The sequence below is a fragment of the Nipponia nippon genome, unplaced genomic scaffold (assembly GCF_047370975.1).
Source record: "Nipponia nippon isolate SJK-2023a ecotype South Korea unplaced genomic scaffold, ASM4737097v1 scaffold_29, whole genome shotgun sequence".
NCBI lineage: Eukaryota > Metazoa > Chordata > Aves > Pelecaniformes > Threskiornithidae > Nipponia > Nipponia nippon.
This window is the reverse complement of record NW_028262346.1, coordinates 4,027,621-4,035,478: the sequence shown is the minus strand read 5'-3', so window position 1 is coordinate 4,035,478 and position 7,858 is coordinate 4,027,621. Positions and strand designations below refer to the sequence as shown.

Genomic DNA, 7,858 nt, shown 5'->3' with positions numbered 1-7,858 from the left:
AAATAACAATAACGAGAAAAGACCAATCAAATATGTTAATTCAGGACTGTCAAACTCTTAATATGAATTGGTGCTCATTACTGTGACAAATGTCACATTAACTGAGTCCTTTTTTGGTAACTGTCAGTGTCTCATTAACGCGTGGCTCAGAGGTTGGTGCCAGCAGTGGAATTTTGGGTTTTTCAATCATGGGGCAGTTTACATGGCACCAGGCCTGTTAGAGACAGATGGGGTTCACCTGTCGCAAAGGGGCAAAAGGATTCTAGCTCAGGAGTTAGCAGGCCTCATTGAGAGAGCTTTAAACTAGATGCGAAGGGGGAAGGGGATAAAACCAGGCTTGCTAGGGATGAGCCTAGGGGTGGCATGCCTGTGTTGCAGAAGACATCAATAGCCCAACTGAAGTGCATTTACACCAATGCACACAGCATGGGCAATAAGCAGGAGGAGCTGGAAGCCATTGCGCGGCAGAAAAACTATGATTTGGTCGCCATCACGGAAACATGGTGGGATGACTCACACAACTGGAGTGCTGCAATGGACGGCTACAAGCTCTTCAGAAGGGACAGGCAAGGAAGGAGAGGCGGAGGGGTAGCTTTATATGTGAGAGAGTGCTTTGATTGTTTAGAGCTCAAAGATGCTAATGATAAGGTTGAGTGCTTATAAGGTAAAGATCAGGGGGAAGGCCAACAAGGCAGATATCCTGGTGGGAATCTGTTATAGACCACCCAACCAAGATGAAGAAACAGATGAAGCATTCTACAAGCATCTGGCTGAAGTCTCACAATCCCTAGCCCTTGTTCTCGTGGGAGACTTCAACTTACCAGATCTCTGCTGGAAATACAACACAGCAGAGAGGAAGCAGTCTCGGAGGTTCCTGGAGTGTGTGGAAGATAACTTCCTGACGTAGCTGGTAAGCGAGCCAACCAGGGGAGGTGCCCTGCTGGACCTGCTGTTTACAAACAGAGAAGGCCTGGTGGGTGATGTGGTGGTCGGAGGCTGTCTTGGGCACAGTGACCATGAAATGATAGAGTTTCCAATTCTTGGAGGAGTAAGGAGGGGGGTCAGCAAAACCACTAGCCTGGACTTCAGAAGGGCAGACTTTGGGCTGTTTAGGAGCCTGGTTGAGAGAGTCCTTTGGGAGGCAGTCCTGAAGGGCAAAGGAGTCCAGGAAGGCTGGATGTTATTCAAGAAGGAAGTCTTAAAGGCGCAGGAACAGGCCGTCTCCATGTGCCAAAAGACGAGCAGGCGGGGGAGAAGACTGTCCTGGCTGAACAGAGAGCTTTGGCTGGAACTCAGGAAAAAAAGGAGAGCCTACCACCTTTGGAAGAAGGGGCAGGCAACTCAGGAGGACTACAAGGATGTTGTGAGGTTATGCAGGGAGAAAATTAGAAAGGCAAAGGCCCAGCTAGAACTTAAACTGGCCACCACCATTAAAGATAACAAAAAATGTTTTTACAAATATATCAGCGACAAAAGGAGGGCCAGGGAGAATCTCCCTCCTTTGTTGGATGCGGAGGGAAACATTGCCACAAAGGATGAGAAGAAATGTTTTCACATTTCCTTCCCTATTGATTTTTCAAAAGATAATTATTGTGGGTGTAGTGTGAGCTGGTCTCATTAGGAACCCATTGATTGTTAGCCACTATTATTGCTTCAAAAGTTGGAACTGGGAGGGAACAGATAAAGGGAAAAATTAGGGTCAATATTTTATTGCTTTAATGGTTGTTAATTGCACACTTTGGGCACTTCCTTTACGGTTTATCTTTTTTACACAATGACCTCCTCGCTTTTATTAAGGTCAAAGAGGGAATGTATATTCCTTCATAAAAAGCAACCTTGGATTAACTGGAAAGACGGAAGCCCATTCAAGTCTTTTACTGTAAAATGACCAGCCTTTCAATTGCATCTGCACTAACTGTGCTGGAAAGAGCAAAAGAACCAGTCTTTCATTTAGCAACCTCACTCACCACTGTAGTCTGTTGGAGAGTGCCTGTTAGTTGTGAAGATATCCCTTCACATGGTTTCCCAGAAGGACCAGGGAAACCTGTGAAATGCTGTTAACATTATAGGTTCTCACTTTTCCTGTGTAAACAAAATTTGTCTGAAGCCTCTCTTTCAGTCTAAGGAATTTAGTATTGACTCACTCCGCAAAGCCTTTCTGCCTATTCTGAAGGGCTCTCCTGAACTTAGAGGTTTCCTTGGCTGTTTTACTGTCATTGCAAAGGACTTGTAGTTGTTAACATACTAGTACTACAACAGACCCTGGAGGTAAAATAAAGAAATAATCCCCAAAGCCCACATGGGAAGGCAAGAGAAACTATTGGGCAAATCCCACAAAGACACCTAAGCATTATGTGCCCAGCTCCATCGCAGAGTTCATAACTTGGGGTAGGGCTTTTGTTTTCTATGGAGGTCATGGGAACTGTTAGGAACCTATAACTGGGCTTCCTAGAACCCAGTGCAGATGCTGAAGACATAAAGGACAGCTCAGACGTGCCGAAAATATATTTGTGATCTCCTCCTACTGCTGGATTTGGGGGACAAACCTGGAGACCTGAATGAGATCAAGACAGGCTTTCCTAGAATATCCCAAATCCCCAATTCCATCCTTGACCAGGAGATGCTCATGGGGTTTTTTGCACCAATGCATCTTTACATAAATTTGTTTCCTTGCTCACTGACACCTGAAATCTTAGCTTTTTTGTTACAAATGAGTACAGAAAGAACAGAGGCTCCCCCATGCACATCGCCTTTTTGCTATTCCTAGGCTTGCCAAAAGCCTGGCATCCCATAGGAAAAAGGAGTTAGGGTTTTGAAGCCCTTCCACAAAGAAAGGCATGGAAGCTCATTTCTCTTCTGTTTGAGTGTGCAGAGCACAGAGCTGTGGCTCGGTCCAGGAGATGGTGCTCCCACCAGCCACATTAATGATGGAAATTACCGTGGCTGCTCAGCTCAGTGTGTGTTGCATGGTGGAGGTGTGTTCTGAGTTCATCTTCAGGGCAAGGTTTTTCTGAGAATTTAAGCATGAAAAGATGAAGAAATTCTATTTTGAGTCTCCTGCTGAACTTTTTCCTACCTTGTCTGGTCACGACATGGAGAAATAAAATGACCTCAGTGCTTGTGTAGTCAGGCAATTAAATTCTATGTAAAGTTGAACCCTGGACACCTACGTGCTTCTGTAGATCGGGTGCTGATACATATTTTTCCAAGGCCACAGAGACTGTCTGTAACGGATCAAGAGATTTCATCTGGAATTACTCACTCAACCCTTGGCCTTTGCACAACAACAGCTGCCACTGCCTCTCTGCAGCTGCCCGTTTCACTTGCTACTTGAAGGATGGCCTGGCTTTTAAGGGTTTGTCTACGTTGTCAGCTGCAGACAGACACAGGCTGTGCTCTGAAATGGCAAACGGGACTTTCCCTAGGGGCTGTGCAGAGATGTAAATGCAAAACTGCTGCCATGCTAATGAGTCCAGCTGAGTGACATTGTGTCCTACTGGGCTTTAGGCTCATGCATTTCTTCCAGGGAGAGCAGTGATGCAGATCAACATCCATCTTAAAACAGCATTATTTTTTTTGGTGCCATGGAGAAAAAGTATTAGAGAGACAAATAGGACTTTAAAATAACAAACAGCAGGAATATATATTTAGTCTTAGGTTTCCAATTTGACATGTCACTCTCAGTCAAGTTAGATAGGCTTTGATCCCAGGAATGGGACTTTTTAATGTTCTAACAAAACACCAATTTTCTTACAGAGTGGAGCTTATATCAGTGCTCTGGTTCCCTCTATTTTTGCTAGCGTGCATGAGCTAACATTGAAATCTTTAGGTTAATACCAGTAGCATGAAATGTGATCTCATTTCAAAACTAGACTGAGAAATGTTGAGTAAATGTCTGAAGCAGGGTTGCCATAAAAATGATTCTTCATGTTACTGCAGCTACAATTTTAGTGCTTAATTTGAGAATTAAGTGTTTTAAAACAAGCATGGAATACCTGCAGGCCCTGCACTCACTACCACGTGAATCCAAAGTGATTTGATGATCTAGAGGATAATGGATTAGAGCTGCTGAGGCTTCTTACTTGGAGTACTACCCCTTGAGTGACTAACAGAAAAAGCAGTTTTCAATTTTCACTAGGTAATTAATCTGACTGTTGCCTAAACTGCTCTCTAGAGAGAAGCAGTTTTGGGAGAAAAACTATTTGTGAAATACACAGCAATATAGAATCATAGAATCGTTAAGCTTGGAAAAGACCCTTAAGATCATCAAGTCCAACCGTTAACCTATCACTGCCAAGTCCACCACTAAACCATGTCCTCAAGCACCATGTCTACCCGCCTTTTAAATACCTCCAGGGATGGGGACTCAACCACTTCCCTGGGCAGCCTGTTCCAATGCCTGACTACCCTTTCGGTGAAGAAGTTTTTCCTAATATCCAACCTAAACCTGCCCTGGCACAGCTTGAGTCCATTTCCTCTCATCCTATAGCTTGTTACTTGGGAGAAGAGACCAACCCCCACCTCACTACAACCTCCTTTCAGGTAGCTGTAGAGAGCAATAAGGTCTCCCCTCAGCCTCCTCTTCTCCAAACTAAACAACCCCAGCTCTCTCAGCCGTTCCTCATACGACTTGTGCTCTAGACCCTTCACCAGCTTCATTGCCCTTCTTTGGACACAGTCCAGCACCTCCATGTCCTTCTTGTAATGAGGGGCCCAAAACTGAACACAGTACTCGAGGTGCGGCCTCACCAGTGCCGAGTACAGGGGCACTATCACCTCCCTGGTCCTGCTGGCCACACTATTCCTGATGCAAGCCAGGATGCCTTTGGCCCTCTTGGCCACCTGAGCACACTGCTGGCTCATGTTCAGTCGGCTGTCAACCAACACCCCCAGGTCCTTTTCCGCCAGGCAGCTCTCCAGCCACTCTTCCCCAAACCTGTAGCATTGCATGGGGTTGTTGTGACCCAAGGGCAGGACCTGGCACTTAGCTTTGTTGAACCTCATACAGTTGGCCCCGGCCCAATGATCCAGCCTGTCCAGGTCCCTCTGTAGGGCCTTCCTACCCTCCAGCAGATCAAGACTCCCAGCCAACTTGGTGTCGTCTGCAAACTTACTGAGGGTGCACTCAATCCCCTCAGCCAGATCATCTATAAAGATATTGAACAGGACCGGCCCCAACACCGAGCCCTGGGGAACACCACTCGTGACCGGTCGCCAACTGGATTTGACTCCATTCACCACCACTCTCTGGGCTCGGCCAGCCAGCCAGTTTTTACCCCAGCGCAGAGTGCACTTACCCAAGCTGTGAGCAGCCAGCTTCTCCAGGAGAATGCTGTGGGAGACAGTGTCAAAGGCCTTACTAAAGTCCAGGTAGACAACATCCACAGCCTTCCCCTCATCCACTAAGCGGGTCACCTTGTCATAGAAGGAGACCAGGTTAGTGAAGCAGGACCTCTCTTTCATAAACCCATGCTGGCTGGGCCTGATCCCCTGGTTGTCCAGTATGTGCCGCTCCATTTCCCAGCTCAGGGGCCTGAAAACCCTGAGGATGACCAGTCTGACTATTAAAGACTGAGGCAAAGAAGGCATTAAGTACCTCAGCCTTCTCCTCATCCTTGGTGGCAATGTTTCCCTCCGCATCCAACAAAGGAGGGAGATTCTCCCTGGCCCTCCTTTTGTCGCTGATATATTTGTAAAAACATTTTTTGTTATCTTTAATGGTGGTGGCCAGTTTAAGTTCTAGCTGGGCCTTCACCTTTCTAATCTCCCTGCATAACCTCACAACATCCTTGTAGTCCTCCTGAGTTGCCTGCCCCTTCTTCCAAAGGTGGTAGGCTCTCCTTTTTTTCCTGAGTTCTAGCCAAAGCTCTCTGTTCAGCCAGGATGGTCGTCTTCCCCGCGAGGTGCGAGGCTAAAGGTGGGGCGTTCCTGGAGCCCGGGAAACCCGTGGATGGGCCGAGAGACACACCCGGATCTGCCAGCTCTCGTGAGCGAGGCTGACGCAGTGGGGGGCGTAGCCAGGAGCAACCGCGGGAAATTTAAAGGGCCTCTATGGAATGAAAGCAACCAGGAGTGCGGCAAACAGGGCGTGGCACGTCAGCTGTGGCGTGGCGTGGCGTGGCAGTTTGCGTGGCAGTTGGCACAGGCAGGGCGCTGAAGCTCTGCCAGCAAAATAGGTAAAAGTTCAGCCGGTGGTCATCACCCTCTCAGAAGGAGCTCAGCTATGGTCTCCACCCGGCAGAAGGCCATGTCCTCTACAACCACCAGAATGGATGTGGTAACCCAAACTGTGCTCCCAACAAACAATGTAGCCATCCAGGTCTCAGGCTGCAGAGAGTGCCAGAGCCTTTCACTGGTAACAGTTGGCAGTAGTGAGAACAGCTGTGTGAGGTGTGAACAGGTGGATGATCTGCTCAGCTTGGTGGCAGAGCTACGAGAGGAAGTAGAAAGGTTAAGGAGCATCAGGGAGTCTGAGAAAGAGATAGACTGGTGGACCTGTGCTCTGTCCTCCCTGAGACAGAAACAGGAACAGCCACCAGAAAAAAAACAAGATCAAGAGGATCCTATATCCTTCCCCCACCAGGCTGAAGGCAGTACCTTAAAGGAAAGGAGTGAATGGAGGCAAGTCCACACTCAGGGCAGCAGGCGAACCCCTCTCTTGCCCAGCTTGCCTTCCCAGGTGCCTCTGTACAAGAGGTATGAGGCTCTGGATGTGGAAAGCCAGTCCATGGATGATGTGGATGACAGTCCATCTGCACCAGAGGTGTCACCAAGGTCAGAAAGGCCTACCCCCTGTATCACGACCACCTCCACGAGGAAGGAAAGAAGGGTTATAGTTGTAGGTGACTCCCTTCTGAAGGGGACAGAGGGTCCAATATGCCGGGCAAACCCTCCTCAAAGGGAAGTCTGCTGCCTCCCTGGGGCCTGGGTTAAGGACATCACCAGGAAACTTCCCAGCCTGGTACAGCCCTAGGACTACTACTCGTTATTGATCTTCCATGTAGGTGGAGAGGAAGCTGCAACCCATAGTCCAAAAGCTATCAAGAGAGACTTCAGGGCCTTGGGACGGTTGGTGAGGGAATCGGGAGCACAGGTTATTTTGTCCTCCCACCTTCCAGTTGCGGGCAGGAACACTGAAAGGAACAAATGGATCCAGTCCATTAATACATGGCTCTGTGGCTGGTGCTATCGTCACAATTTTGGGTTGTTCAACAATGGGATGGCCTACACGGCACCAGGCTTGCTGGCATCCGATGGGGTTCACCTTTCTCAAAGGGGGAAGAGGGTCTTTGCTCAGGAGCTTGCAGGGCTCATTGACAGGGCTTTAAACTAGATTTGAAGGGGGAGGGGGTCGATACCAGGTTTGCCTGTGACAAGGGGTGGGATGGCACACCGTGGTTAGAGGGACAGGGTACTAGCGGGGGATGGGATGCTAGCAGGGGCCCTCAGCCTGTTGATCTGAGGCGTGCTGCTACACTGCTACACAGTCGAAGTCTTATGGGGATGAGTGGGGGGCTCTTGAGGTAATAGGAGCCAACAGGGCAATATCAGAGAAATTCCTCAAGGGAACCAAGGGGTGTTCCTCCAAGAAGGTGACATGGCCGACAGCCCAGCTGAAGTGCCCCACCTAGAGTACTGCGTCCAGCTCTGAGGTCCTCAGCACAGGAAGGACATGGACCTGTTGGAGCGGGTCCAGAAGAGGGCCACAAAAATGATCAGAGGGATGAAACACCTCTGCTACGAGGAAAGGCTGAAAGAGCTGGGGTTGTTCAGCCTGGAGAAGAGAAGGCTGTGGGGAGACCTTATTGCAGCCTTTCCATACTTAAAGGGGGCTTCTAAGAAAGATGGAGAGAGACTT

The 7,858-nt window shown here is 48.5% G+C and overlaps 1 pseudogene; it reads left to right on the top strand.

Moving 5' to 3' along the window:
- The first annotated feature begins 6,223 nt into the window (after nucleotides 1–6,223).
- Nucleotides 6,224–7,333, top strand: LOC148054949 (uncharacterized; annotated as a pseudogene).
- Nucleotides 7,334–7,858: the final 525 nt, after the last annotated feature.